Below are 15,656 nucleotides of genomic sequence, written 5' to 3'. Positions count from 1 at the left end.
TTGTTGTTTTATATTTTTTTATTGTTTTTTTGAAAGTTTTTTACTTTTTTTGGCTTTTCTGAACAGTTTTATATTTTTTTGTATTTTTTATGGGGAGAAACAAAAAACAGGGAGTTATAAACGGCTCAACTGGAGCAAAAAAAAACAGGAAATAAATTAGGGTTTCTTTGGTCACTTGTGGATATCACCAGCAATGTTGATGAGGGTAATACTCTTCTCACCATAAGTAATGGTTTTGCCACAATATATGCAAACGATTTTGAAACCACCAAACTTAGTTTGTATATTTGGAACCATCTGACTTGCTTCTGGACCCGATGGAGTGGGTTCTTTGGTTGTTGAGGTGCTGGCAGACGATTGTGGAAGGTTTCTGCACAGTTCTCTCACCTCTGCTGCAGAATAGTTATTGGGGTGCAATCGTTGCATGTGCCGAATCATTGTATGATTTCCAAATGAATATTTTTTTGCAGGATAGTACAGCGCCACAGATGAGACAAGTCACCTTTGCAGCGTTTACCTTCTTTGCACCCCTTGGGATTTCAAAAAACTCCCATATAAAGTGCTCCTTAGGTTTATATGGGGCTTTGTCTTCAGGCAGGAAATGCCTTGTCTGCCTTCTCTCCTCCTCCTCTTCTTCTTGACCACCAATGTGATGTTGTGGTGGTCCTTGTGGTGGTGGTAGTGGTGGTGGTGCAGATGCTCCAGCTGCTGCTGCTACTGTAGCCATTTTAAAGTTCAAAATATTAGTCACAGATCTCCAAACAGGTCTTCCTCAGTCAAAGGACAAAGTCAGAATAAGGAAAAAAGGTGGGGGCTTTCTTCATTTGGAAACCAAAAGTGTTCTGAACCAATGAAAAGTGTTATTTTCAGGTCACATGACCTGACGCGCTTACGCTACGTGCCCCGCTTCGCGCCCAGGGGCGCGAAGCATAAGCGCGTTAGGGCGCGCCCTGGGGCGCTTACGTAGCGCGATCGTATGTGCTCCGGCGCTTCCGGGTGCGCTTACGCCGTGCGTCATAACACGCATCACGCGGCTACGCGATACGTCACGATGATGTTTTTGTTCGTGGCAATAGCGCTAACGGGGCGCTCACCGGTACGCGAACCGGTGCGCGGCAAAACTGCGCTTACCGGTAAGCGCATCGGTACGCGCCCCGGGAGTGCTCTGGGGCAAAAAAATACATTCTTTTTTTTAAAAAAACATAAAAAAATAGTATTATGTAAATATACAATATAGGATTTATTTTAAAAAATATTACATTTCATAGCTATAGAAATTTGCTATTAAAAAACCTTTGAAATCCACTGAAAAATTCATAGGTTTCACACCAGTTATAGTTAGGAATTAGCATTTAAAAAACCTATGAAATTCACTGAAAAAACCATAGGTTTCACACCAGTTATAGTTAGGAATTAGCATTTAAAAATGCACCGACGCAAACCCACTGTAGGGGTTGCCTTTGTGCGAGCAGTACTCATTCAGTCAATGGGAGCCCATGTATGCATCGTATGACGGCTCCCATTGACTTCTATGGGAGTCGGACCGAACCGAGTTTGGCAGGATGCGGCCACATCGTACTCGCTCAGTCGGACTGCAGGAGTCTGGCTCGGTCGGAAAACACTCCGGATCCGGCTCGACCGGAGAGCTTTCCGACCCAGATTGGAATTGGGCCCTTTGTGTTAAAGGGCAAAAAACACAGTTGATGGACAGAATGCAGAACAATGTCTTACATTCACCCCAGTACAAAGATCTGGGCCTAAATCCATCGTGTTTTTGCGCTCCACACCACCCTAGGTCAGACAATGGCTATATGCAAATCAGCCTTGTCCGTGTGCCTCATGGGAACAGTCCAGCCCGAACTACCAAGCCATGTCTTTCCTAGACCGGAATCAAGCATCCAAGGACCGGTTTCTGGCTATCAGCCTTCTTCAGCCTGGATAGCATGACTCCAGTGATGTGGAGAGCCTGGGACTCAAGTCTGAGCATACCCAGCCCACTCGGGGTGAAAATTGCAAAAAACACAGTTGATGGACAGAATGCAGAACAATGTCTTACATTCACCCCAGTACAAAGATCTGGGCCTAAATCCATCGTTTGTTTGCACTCCACACCACCCTAGGTCAGACAATGGCTATATGCAAATCAGCCTTGACCATGTGCCTCATGGGAACAGTCCAGCCCGAACTACCAAGCCATGTCTTTCCTAGACCGGAATCAAGCATCCAAGGACCGGTTTCTGGCTATCAGTCTTCTTCAGCCTGGATAGCTTGACTCCAGTGATGTGGAGAGCCTGGGACTCACGTCTGAGCAAACCCAGCCCACTCGGGGTGAAAATTGCAAAAAACACAGTTGATGGACAGAATTCAGAACAATGTCTTACATTCACCCCAGTACAAAGATCTGGGCCTAAATCCATCATTTTTTTGCACTCCACACCACCCTAGGTCAGACAATGGCTATATGCAAATCAGCCTTGACCCTGTGCCTCATGGGAACAGTCCAGCCCGAACTACCAAGCCATGTCTTTCCTAGACCGGAATCAAGCATCCAAGGACCGTTTTCTGGCTATCAGCCTTCTTCAGCCTGGATAGCTTGACTCCAGTGATGTGGAGAGCCTGGGACTCACGTCTGAGCATACCCAGCCCACTCGGGTGAAAATTGCAAAAACACAGTTGATGGACAGAATGCAGAACAATGTCTTACATTCACCCCAGTACAAATATCTGGGCCTAAATCCATCGTTGTTTTGCACTCCACACCACCCTAGGTCAGACAATGGTTATATGCAAATCAGACTTGACCCTGTGCCTCATGGGAACAGTCAGCCTGAACTACCAAGCCATGTCTTTCCTAGACCGGAATCAAGCATCCAAGGACCGGTGTCTGGCTATCAGCCTTCTTCAGCCTGGATAGCTTGACTCCAGTGATGTGGAGAGCCTGGGACTCACGTCTGAGCATACCCAGCCCACTCGGGGTGAAAATTGCAAAAAACCCAGTTGATGGACAGAATGCAGAACAATGTCTTACATTCACCCCAGTACAAAGATCTGGGCCTAAATCCATTGTTTTTTTGCACTCCACACCACCCTAGGTCAGACAATGGCTATATGCAAATTAGCCTTGACCCTGTGCCTCATGGGAAAAGTCCAGCCCGAACTACCAAGCCATGTCTTTCCTAGACCGGAATCAAGCATCCAAGGACCGGTTTCTGGCTATCAGCCTTCTTCAGCCTGGATAGCTTGACTCCAGTGATGTGGAGAGCCTGGGACTCACGTCTGAGCATACCCAGCCCACTCGGGGTGAAAATTGCAAAAAACACAATTGATGGACAGAATGCAGAACAATGTCTTACATTCACCCCAGTACAAAGATCTGGGCCTAAATCCATTGTTTTTTTTGCACTCCACACCACCCTAGGTCAGACAATGGTTATATGCAAATCAGCCTTGACCCTGTGCCTCATGGGAACAGTCCAGCCCGAACTACCAAGCCATGTCTTTCCTAGACCGGAATCAAGCATCCAAGGACCAGTTTCTGGCTATCAGCCTTCTTCAGCCTGGATAGCTTGACTCCAGTGATGTGGAGAGCCTGGGACTCACGTCTGAGCATACCCAGCCCACTCGGGGTGAAAATTGCAAAAAACACAGTTGATGGACAGAATGCAGAACAATGTCTTACATTCACCCCAGTACAAAGATCTGGGCCTAAATCCATCGTTTTTTTGCACTCCACACCACCCTAGGTCAGACAATGGCTATATGCAAATCAGCCTTGACCCTGTGCCTCATGGGAACAGTCCAGCCCGAACTACCAAGCCGTGTCTTTCCTAGACCGGAATCAAGCATCCAAGGACCGGTTTCTGGCTATCAGCCTTCTTCAGCCTGGATAGCTTGACTCCAGTGATGTGGAGAGCCTGGGACTCACATCTGAGCATACCCAGCCCACTCAGGGTGAAAATTGCAAAAAACACAGTTGATGGACAGAATGCAGAACAGTGTGGCAGGGTATGCTCAGACGTGAGTCCCTTGCTCACTTTGCCACTGGATTTAAGCAAGCCGGGCTGAAGACGGCTGGAATACCAGAAACCGGTCCTCGGAAGCTTGTTTCCGGTCCAGGGAAGACATGACTTGGCAGTTCGGGCTGGACTGTTCCCATGAGGCACAGGGTCAGACTGATTTGCATATAGCCATGTCTGAACTGGGGTGGCAGAGTGGGCTAAAGAACGGTGATGGATTAAACCCAGATCTTTTGACTGGGTGTGAGTGTTTGATTGATTCAGATGCTCTGTCCATCACCACCCCCTTTTGTACCGCTTTTGGCCGCCATAAGTGTGGCAGGGTATGCTCAGACGTGAGTCCCTTGCTCACTTTGCCACTGGATTCAAGCAAGCCGGGCTGAAGACAGCTGGAATGCCAGAAACCGGTCCTCCGAAGCTTGTTTCCGGTCCAGGGAAGACATGACTTGGCAGTTCGGGCTGGACTGTTCCCATGAGGCACAGGGTCAGACTGATTTGCATATAGCCATGTCTGAACTGGGGTGGCAGAGTGGGCTAAAGAACGGTGATGGATTAAACCCAGATCTTTTGACTGGGTGTGAGTGTTTGATTGATTCAGATGCTCCGTCCATCACCACCCCCTTTTTTACCGCTTTGTGTTAAAGGAGCATGTCATTGCTGTTGCTGTGGGTATTCCCACGCAACACCCATGTATTCCGGCACATTCCCAGATTTACAACTTTTCGTAAACCTGGGAATGCTGCAGAATCCTACTTCTCCCCAGGTGAGGCATATGGATGCGCAACGAGGAGAAATAGTGTAATTCTCCTTATTTTTTCCCCTTTCAATGCATGCGTGGTTATTATAAATAAGGTGGGTACAATAGAGCAGTGCCTCAATTTAAGTGTGATAATTGAAAAATACACAATCGCTAAGTGCTCACCAATGTACCTGGAGTTAACTTCCGCATTTGAATTTGTTATCCGTTCACGGTTATGGTATGTCCTGTTGGAAACTGGAATGGATGAGACAATTGTGCATTTCTTAGCCTATCTACATCTAAATCTGAAAGCTAGAATTAGCATTAATACGCAAGGGTTAAGGCAGGGCTGTGTTCTGGCCCCATTACTTTTTATTTTTATTTTTTAATACGTTTTTCAATAAAAGAGGAAAAATGATAGATATGCGTTAATTAAAAGCAATTATCAAACACAAAATACAGTGCAAGAGACTACAATCATAAGAGGGGAGGGGAGCCAGGAAGGGGGGATTGTGGAAGGGAAGGGGGCGTAAGGTCTTTCATCGGTTCATATGATACAGTGCATTCCAAGAGCTGCACTGGGGATCCAGTATATATGTCTCCTGTTGTGGGACCCAGAGAAATTGAAGGGTATTTGGTCCACAGGTACCACTATAAGTATTGGCTGCAACACGCAAGATTCTACGGTGTCAGTTGTCTACTGGCCCTGGGGGGGGGTGTTGGGTTGGGAACTATCAGAGGTCCGATGATCATTAGCAGAAGGGGTTGGAGAGGGGAGCTGCATATGTTGTAACAGCAACGATTAACGTGCCAAATGTCCTTAGGTCTTGAGCCCGGGGTTGGAGGGTAGCATATATCTCAGTATGTAAGTCACAGTACGACATACTGAGTATCCAGGCAGTTTATGTAGGGCAGAGTTTAGTTCCCCAATGTATTGCTATTTCCCTTTATGCCAGCATCAGCGCTTTGTTGGTGACCATCCCTGGCAAAGCTAACTTTGGTGAAGGAGGGAGGGGCGTGGCAATCATGGTCCCATTACTTTATATTTCAAATGTTAATAATTTACTCAAGTTTTTAGTTACGCTCACTAAGGATGTTCCAAGAATCAATGGGTTTATACTGCCATCCTTACTATACGCTGATGATGCAGTCCTTATGGGCCGCACCCCTAAAGCCTTGCTTCTTTTAGTGCAAGGCTTTGTTGATTTTATAGTCTCTTTAGATTTGTGTACAAACTAAAAAAAATCTTTACGTATGGCCTGCGGACCTAGGAAATATGCACTGAATGGTCTCCATGTCGGCGACCAAAGTTTATCAAGAACCAGCACTTTTTCTTACCTGGGTTTGGTTTTTGCTGCTAATGGTCTGTGGACAGACCATACTGCTTACTGTAGGACCACGTTTTCTAGCTCAGTTAGCACAGTACTTAGCCTGCCCCAACCCGGGGGGAGGGGGTGGGGGGAGCTATTCTACCTATTTTAAAAATGTTTAAAAAGCAAGTGCACACTGACAGCTACATATGGTGCAGAGGTTTGGGGCATTGCCAAATGTCATAATATTCAGCTTGAGGAGAATAGGTTTTGTCGCAAGCTTCTGGGCACCCCAATCTCTTCTTCTCGATTTGTCTGCCATAGTGATCTTAAGCTACACTATGAAGCTTTTATTAGAATGCGCCCTGCCCTATTTTGTTTAAGCATATGGAAAATTAAGACAGCATTCCTCAACAGGGATATTATAGTTGACAAGTCTTAAATGCGAGAAAGGCATAGAAATCCCATGGTATACACCTGTTACAACGCAACTTTTACAACTACCTACTATTACAACGCAACTTTTACAACGCATACCATTACAACGCATTGCGCTGGGGGGCGCTCTAGGATAGGGAATAAGTATAATTTACTATCCAACACCGTCCCTAGTGTCCACGGGGACTGGAGTTAGAATAGTAAATTATACTTACCACTATCCAGCACCTCAAAGCGCTATGCGTTGTAATTGTATGCGTTGTAATGGTCGCGTTGTAATAGTAGGTAGTTGTAATGGTATGCGTTGTAACATGGTACATCCAAATCCCATGGTTAGTGGAGGTAAGATCCAGGGGAAAGCTAGGTTAGGCATCAACCTTTTTGTCTCTGTTGGAGTATATATGTGAGACCATCTTCAGGACTGAAAATTCACACAAAGATCCAAGACCCCTTGGCCACTGAGTTAATGTAACATTCGAAGTAATGAATATCTTCAAACTTGAAGAAAAACAATTTAACTGTATTGGATTTTACTTGGAAGCATTCAGTAGATGTCCAAAGCTGTCTTCTTGTCAATACTAGCTGCAGCATCTCTCAGATGTGTTATCTGGCCATCCAAGGTGTATAAACCTATGGTTTGTCCACATATAAATCTGGTGGGTGGACCAGTATCCTGGTGGTATGTATACTCTGTCACTGCTGCAATGGAGCATACAGACCGCCAAGATATAATGCAAGCCCTAGGTGTTACTCTTCACAAGCTCACCCTATTTTTTCATAGTATGGGTCCTTTGTGTTGGACCAAGCACTAAGCAAAGACCTAAAATGGAGGCAGAGGCAAGGTAAAACAGGGTTGAACCAAGACCCCACATCACTGGCACAAGATAAGACACTAGTGGTTCAATGCCACTCAGTGTAGGCCTAAATCACAGCAATGGGTCAAGATCAGACAAGGATGGCTTAAAATCAGACAGTGCTAAGCAAAGTTCACAACTTTCTGGCCAAGTACCATACAGCAATGGTCAAGATCACTTTATATGCAATTGACTTCATACATATTTTAGTGGATCATGGCAGCAGACTGGCTATTAATTAGTACTTATGTGTAGTGCCACAAGTCCGGAGGCAATCTGCCCATATTGGAAATTTGAGACTACTAACAAGGACAAATGATGTCAAAATAAATACTTTACAGATGGCAGAAGTGCCTTTGTATCATGACCTCTAGCCCCGCCCATAGTCCAGCCCCCTAGCTACACCCCTAGCTCAATTTGATAAGTGTCTGTACTTATTTTTGCCCATTTAAAGCAATGGTGGTAGTTGTTGTTTAAGGTATAGTTAAGGATTGGGTTAGGGTGGTATGTAGCTGCTAGAGATCAGTAATAGTTTGGCGTTGGGTGGGAAATAAGATATGGTGTAGCTGGCGCTTAGTGTATTGATAGTTGCTGTTAAGAGGCTAGCTAGGAAGTGGGTAGATGTTTGAGTGTGTGATGGAGGCTATGAATGCAGTCACTTAAATTAATATTTTGAACAGTACCATTTCTGCGGACCAAACTTATTAATTATTCTTTTGAATTGTTTCTAAATACAATGTTCTGGTAGATGTGAACCATAACCAGACATGTGCTTATGCCTCTTTGGGAACTAAACTTGGGATACCACCAAGTATGCCATTGTTGATGTCAGGATGGGGCATATCTGTAAATGTCTGTCTTGTTACAACATTGTAAATATTGAGTTCCATGCAAATCTTCTTGTACGGGTTTATGCAAATGCCTGCGTTTAGCAAGTTTGAGCAACATGCCTCATTAGATACCTTAAGCATATGATTTTCTTGACAAAGTCCCTCCCACCCAACTCGTCCTGTTTTTCTTTGTCTCATTTAGGCGGCATTGGGGTTAGTGGCGGAGCCCTGCTCACCATCTGTATTTTAAATGTTTGTTTTCTTTGGGACTTACTAGAAGGTTAGTTTGGTGATATTTTTGCCCAGGATGTGGGGGTTCAGAGAGGAAAATTTTGCAGTGCTGTCTGCCATTATCCTTGGGTGGAGCTTCGGTGGCAGAGCAGCAGGGAGGCTGTTATCGAGTCCGGTTCGTGCTCAGAAAGCTGGTCCCGTGCTTCCAGCATGGAGACTGAAGAGCTGCAGAATGTTGAAGGAGAAGTGGAGCTCTCTCACGGAAATGGGTGAGTTGCCCTGCTTGGCAAGGGAATTTACACATATTTATGTTATTTATGTCTCTGAATGCTTTTTTTTCATTGGATTGAGTTCCTATATCATGATTGGTACCAGAAACCCCTACTGTTTTCCCATTGGAATATGTTTAAGAGGACTGATGGGCAGATATTCACTTTCTGAAGCTGAAGTTTCGGTAAATAAGGGTAAAAGGGCTGCCAAAAGAAGGCATGTAATTTCACCTTCTTTGGTGAAGGAAGGCTCCATACCAGCAATTAGAACCAGATCCTATGGCCAGAGGGCATGTTTGGATACTCTGCCACCTCTTATGACTCAAGCAGATGTCCAAAAGATGATCAAGAAGGTAGTATCTAAAGCCTTGGCAGCAAACTATAGAAATGTGGGGGGTTCTCTCTCATATTTACAACAATTTGCGGCTCACTCTATTTCAAACTGAGGAGGGGGTGATCATGTGTCCCCAATATGCCAAGCCCTCATTGATGGCCAGTAAAAAATTAAAGATATGGGACTCTGTGAATGGAAGGATCTTGATAAGATGTCACAACCACGATTTTTGTAGAAGTTGTATATGTTAAAGGGCTTAGATGGGGTTCATCATAATGTTAAAGTTGATGCAATTTTGGCCAATCCAGAGGATTGTGCTCCATCAGACATGAATGTGTATTCAGCCCTGAAAAGAGCCTATTCATTAAGAAATTTGACAATGGAGGTAGGCGCTTATGCTGCATACACGACCCAATCGATGGTAAATTGCTTTGATAAATTGGCTTCGGCTATTTAGGAGGGCTAAGATTGCGCATATCTCTTGGTTGCAGTGGAGCAATAGATCAGGTTGCTACTGAATATTTTATCAGATGTGGTCAGGGCATCAGCTATTTTAGGGGAACATTTATTGCTGCGAGATGAAACATCTGTATGAGAAGGTGGAGAACAGAAAGCAGAAAAGTCCTTTCTCCTCAAGATCCCATTTGAAGAACACATGTTGTTCGGAGAACAATTAGACAAAATAATTTCAAAGGCTTTCAAATATCAAATGCTAACTTATAAAGGGAAATCCATTTCTCAGATGTTTTGGTCTGGTTAGTAAAGGATCATCTACCAAGAAGGAGTCAGATCTTCTTCTTTCTGGTGCATGAGGTGTCAACCAAACAATTATTCTCCCAAAGAAGAATGTCATTAACAGAAAGGGTCAGCTAAGAAAAGGCCCTGAAAATTAGTGTTTGTCCGAACCGGACCCAATGAGAAGAAGAATCCAAGACGTCTTGAAAACATAGTGAGACCATATGACAGATTGATGGGTATTAAATGTAATCAAGCATGGGTATGCAATAGAATTTGTAAAATGGCCTCCAGATACAGGGATCATTCGGATACACTTTCTCAAAGGAAGATCCCAATTGAGGGGAATTTTTGTCAGGAATTCAAGCACTGCTAGAGAAGAGGGCATTAGTGAGGGCAACAAAGGAACAGATAGGGGCCGGGACATGTTCCATCTTGTTCCTCGTACAAATATTATCAGGTGGGGCGTGGTTTGGACACTGGCAAGACGGCCACCAACCTATCAAGCTGCTGATCCCGGTCCTATTTTTCTGTCTTCTGGATCAGATTAGGGCTGGGCAAAAATGGGAGAAGTACCCTATTAGTCGAAAAGGGGACAGTGTCTCGAAGTGAATTCACTAATAAAAAACTCACTCAACTTGTGTTATAGATTTGACTTTGATGTGACTTGTTAATGAATATTTGAGTCATTTTAATTGTTGTTTTTTAATTAATTGTGGATGGGAAGTATTTATTGCTATTTTGGTCCATAATAACCAGGAGAAGGTAGTCAGATTGTGACGGAATTGATGTATTCTAATATGTAAATATCCACTAGCAATTTTAAAGTGATGAAAACATTTTTTTAACTCGGAAAACTGTAATATTGTACATATTACATTGTAATTTTAAATATATTAAATTAGACTTTTTTACATGATACAGTGTTTGGTGTTTAGAGAAATTGGATACATGCTAATTGGTAAGAAAGGTTGACACTTCAAAATAGAAGTAATCTTGTATAAATGGTATGAGTCAGTGAATGATTGTCAAGGAAAGGTTTTTTTTTCATTAGTGAATCCAGATTGGGGCTGGCCTAGCACTGTTCGAAAGCACTTGTTGCTGGTGACTAGAGCTGTGACTGTTTTGGACTGTTTTGGTCCATTCTCTTTTTTTCTGCTCCTGGGTCTCACTCTCTCACCTCACTGCTACCCAGGTCTGTTAGAGGTACCTTCCATTTTCACAGCGCAACACGCATCGCAGGTTTCCTCACCTTCTATCCATGGTGGCCTCTGAACTGCCCTCATCTATGGAAATATTATTGTTTACTGAGGTTACACCTAAAATTACTTTTCTTCATCCTTCTGAGGTAATGTTTAGTTTAGTGGAGAAGTGTGGCTCAAGTGGTTGGAGCGGCAAACCCTGATGAGGAGGTCTGGCCCGGACCAGGGTTCAATTCCCCGCATCGGCGGGTCTTGGGCTCAAAATTTCCCCGGACCTGACAATTCTCGCCTCGGTGCCTATTCCAATCATGGAGTCTCACTCTGTAACTCTGGGCAATAGCTTGCCTAATCTCCACAACGGCCCCTCGCAGCGGGATGCCTGGCTTTCACCTTGGGGATGCCCAGTAATGGGCTATCTCGCAGGGGAATACCAGGACGGGTTCCCTAAGCAAGCGCTGGGACGCTTTTGGGCAGCCATGCGCTCTATAAATCAAATTTCATTTCATTTCATTTCAATGTTCTGGAGTTTGGATTCCTATCATTTCAACTGATTACTTCTTAATTGATTTCCTTGCAAATTACGTTTTCTACCTACACAGTTTTTGTCTTTGATAATATTTAGGGATACTCACTGTCAACATTCTAAAGAATCATGTGTCAATGACTCATACTTTTGAGAACAGATTCTCAGGGTACTCAGTACCACTTGCATATTTAAAGTTGCATTTATTTATCTTCATTGTGACACAACGCATTTAAACAAAATAACTGCCAATACTGGTAGACATTTATAAGTCTTAATTTACTAGGCGCAAGATCAATGAATCAATGCAACCTTTTACTACTCAATAGTATTTATTTAATCAGGGTCTGTTTTTTATGTTTCTCATTTTTTACATATTTCTCATTATTTTGCACAAAAAATGCATTATATACAAAAATCCGACAACCACGACAAAAGTGCAACACAAAAGATTTTTTGAAAAATTTGAAACAACAAAATCACATACTCATTTCACTCACAATCATACTAAATCATTCAAACAACATTCCTCAATCACCAACAACTAACAACTAACATCCTACATAAAATCACATGCCCACTCCTTGGATCCCTGAATCAAATCTCTAGTTGGTGGACCAAGGTGTTTAGACCAAACAAAGCAATAATGAACACACCACTTGATTGTGCACGCCAACTAATCTTGGTAATTCGAAATTAAAAAAACTGTTATTTACAGGTGCACAACAACATAATTTAGACAAACAATTGTTTGGTTTAAAAAAGAAGAGGGTCTAAGCCTTTCGAACCCGCTTTTTTCCGGGCTTCTCTTCAGGACCAAGGCACAATTCAACTCTCATGAATGGTGGAGGTTCAACAAAAGTTAACTGTGAATACATTTCATTGCTTGTGTGGCGTGTCGTGGTTTAAAAACTGGACGCAATATGCATGTGTATCTTGTAGCAAAATGGTTTCTTTAAATGAGCCCAACTCTTGGAAGCGTCCGAGGGCTGGGGGGATTACAAGTGGCGATCGCTCTGCAAATTACTTTGTTTCTAGCCTTTGTCACTAATCACAATGGCTGCTTCCGTATTTGTCTTCAGAAATCACTCTCTATTCCAGCGTCGACGCTGGAATAGGGGTCCCCAAGGTCCCATTGACCTCTATGTGCTCTTAAAAAATTCAACGTAAATGTTTAATTTATAAACGCAATCTGTTTTCATTTAAGGAAAATGGTCTGCATTTTTAAAAAAAATGTTGCTTTATTTAAATGCAATCACGGACCTGCCGGTCTGCTGATCCCAGCAGGCCACCATCCTTGTGATTTTAGCAATTCCCAATGGGTCGCAAATTGTGACCCTACCTCATTAATATTCATGAGGTAGGTCGATTTGCAACCCACTAGGAATCGCTATATGAAACTCATTGAGTTTTGTCGTGTTTATATCTAGGACCCTAATTCGATATTCCCGATTTATGCCCTTGTGAGGTTATAATCAATAATATCCTGATAAAGGCATAAGAATCAGATCTATATTCAGTAATAGCCCATGCAGTCCAAAGCACAGCACGGCTACTCCCATCGACTCCTAGAAAGCACAACACGTTCTTTAAACAAACCAAGCCTCCAGCAGCCCGGGAAAATCCCCCCTGCTTTTGTTTTGATTTGAACAAGAACTCCTGAAGTCCAGAAAGAACTGTTAGTTCTTAGTGACGTCTTATGTCCAACCTTACGTCAAACCCGGCCCCTTCCAGGTATAAAATACCAACAGTTGCCTTAAGCAAACACACGGTGGTTTGGAGCAGAGCGGCCATCTACTTGCCCGAGAGCCCAGCTGATGCGAGAGCCCACGGAAGCCGCCCCTCCCGTTTGACGCACTGAGAGAGATGCTGTCTTTTTCTCCAGCCGAGAAAATCCAGCTCCGGTGTTCTCAGCCTACTCTTGCGGGTGGCTGGGAGATCGAGTCCTGAGGAAAGAGATACAGGACCTCCCACATTCTATTACCAAGGTACAGAGCTGACTAAACCCTTAAGAGAATTCTTGATGCAGATTCTTGGCAAAACTATCTTAACCAACTGTCTTGACCGGTTTTTTGGCTCTATTTCGGAGTGATGAAGACTTTAAGCTTGCTCACATCCATCATCTGTATTCTTACCTTGTGTTGGCCCTTTTAAGCCCTTTTTCCAGACCTAGAAGAGGATAGCTGCTTTATATGATGATAGATCCCTTATTCTTGACTCTAATCCATCTATTGCCTATTGGCTTTGACATAATTATGTGTCCTTTCATTATCCTGCCTATAGTAGAGGGTGGATCCCGTGGTCCTGACTTTATATTACACATTGGTATGGTTTGTGTAGGTATTCTGACAAAGCTAAGGGTTATTTCATCCTTCTCAGGCCTACAAGGCCCAGAACTAGAGAGACTCCATTTTGCTTTCTGTCCCTGCAGAGCTGAGATGCTTGAAGGGGAAAGGTAATGTTTATAGTTAAAGCTGTTGTTCTTCCTAAGCGAACTGGAGAGAACCGGCCAGAGCTGAATCTTATCAAGAAGTGTCCCTGGGCTCAGGTCTCTAGACGAAACAAGCAGCTGATCACTGTGGGAGCGTCTAGAGCAAGGAGCCCGGTGCATGGACCTGGTGGGAGGAGGCTACTGGCTGGAACTTTCCACTAGAGGAGAGGATTCTATATTAGCGAATTGCAGGAGAGGAGGAGTGGTCAGTCAGTTTGGTTCTTGAAGAGTGGAGAGTAGGATGTTTGCTGGAGCTGCAGAGTACAGTTCAGTTCTATTGGTTTTCTGGAATGGAGAAAGAAGGCAGATGATTGCTGAAGCTGGAGAGAGCAGTCATATGAACAAAGCTGGAACTATCAGCCGGGGCTGCCAGTTTATCAGAATGCATTAAAGCAGACGGAGGAGTTGAGGCTGTCAGCTGAAGCAGTTGAGCCAGAGGCGTGAAGCTGTGGTGACGGAGGGAGAGACAGAGAGCCCTGCTCCTACCAGAGAGAGAGAGAAATCTTCCTTCTAATAGGTGAGGTAGTCTAAACTAGTCCGCTTTACACTTACACCTTAATCTTGTCTTTATTCCCTAGGCTATTGTATGTCTAATCCTTTTTCTTTCAGCGGTGTGTTACAGTTCCTGTTAGTTACAGAGACCCCACAGATCTGTGTATGTGTATTCTATTGTTATTGTAATAAAGATACCCCAGTTCTTAGTGAACCAGTGTGCATGTGTTATTCTTATGATAAAGCTAGCCTTTCTTTTAACCAGATGCTTTAGCAACTGATGGATCAAAAGGAAATAGGAGCGTTTAAATCAGGGAATAACTCTTGCATACAGTGTGTGTCTCTTGTTCTTAAAGCACAGGTAACCTTTCCTTCTAGTCAGGTGTTACAGCCAGAACAGATGCTGCCCCTGATCCGGTAAGTAGCCACTGAATAATTAGGGAGAGAGAGGAGCCCTTGAGCTAGGGAATTATTGACACTAAGTGATTCGGCCATCCCATAATATTATTGTAGTAGCGAACCTTTAGTGAATAGTGAGAGAGACTTCTCAACATAGAGAGAGCTGAAGGTATTCATAGGAAAGTGATCGTCGTTGGTAAGCGGCGTTAATGAGAACACCAGGTGGGAGACTGGTGTGTAGGTCCGCCTGATTGTGGACTGGGCTGTGAGTTAGAGAACACTGGGGAGGACACCAGTGCTTAGGTCCACCGGATTGTGGACCGGATTGTGAGGAAGAGAGCACTAGGGCTGCAGCCTAGTGTGTAAGGCACGCCGGATTGCGTGTCGAGTGAGCACAGATGGTGATCAGTGTGTAATGGTAAATAATCAGAACTGCCCCAGGGTAGATTAGTCTGGACCCATGTGGTCGCGAGACTATGAGGTATGAGTGTGGTGTAGGGCATGGATGTCCTTAGTAATCAGTGAGTATTCCTAGTAATCCCTATAGATTTAGTGGTGTTTCTAATGATATGAGCTTGTATATTGCGAGTTCCCCATCCTCAGGTAGGTACCCAGGTGCCTGGATAGATGGGTCCTGAGGAGGGAGGTGGTTACGTTCCGGCTGGGTTGGAGGGGCTCTCAGGAGCTGATCCCATCTAGTTCGAGAACCCGGTCGTTACACCAACTTAACTTAAAACTGCTACTTACTCATCCCTTCCCAAGTATTAGGCTTAGGTCATGTACACCGGGGTAG

Source organism: Lissotriton vulgaris, chromosome 4_1 (assembly GCF_964263255.1).
Source record: "Lissotriton vulgaris chromosome 4_1, aLisVul1.2, whole genome shotgun sequence".
Taxonomy (NCBI): Eukaryota; Metazoa; Chordata; class Amphibia; order Caudata; family Salamandridae; genus Lissotriton; species Lissotriton vulgaris.
The sequence above is the reverse complement of the archived record's forward strand: the minus strand, read 5'-3'. Positions refer to the sequence as shown.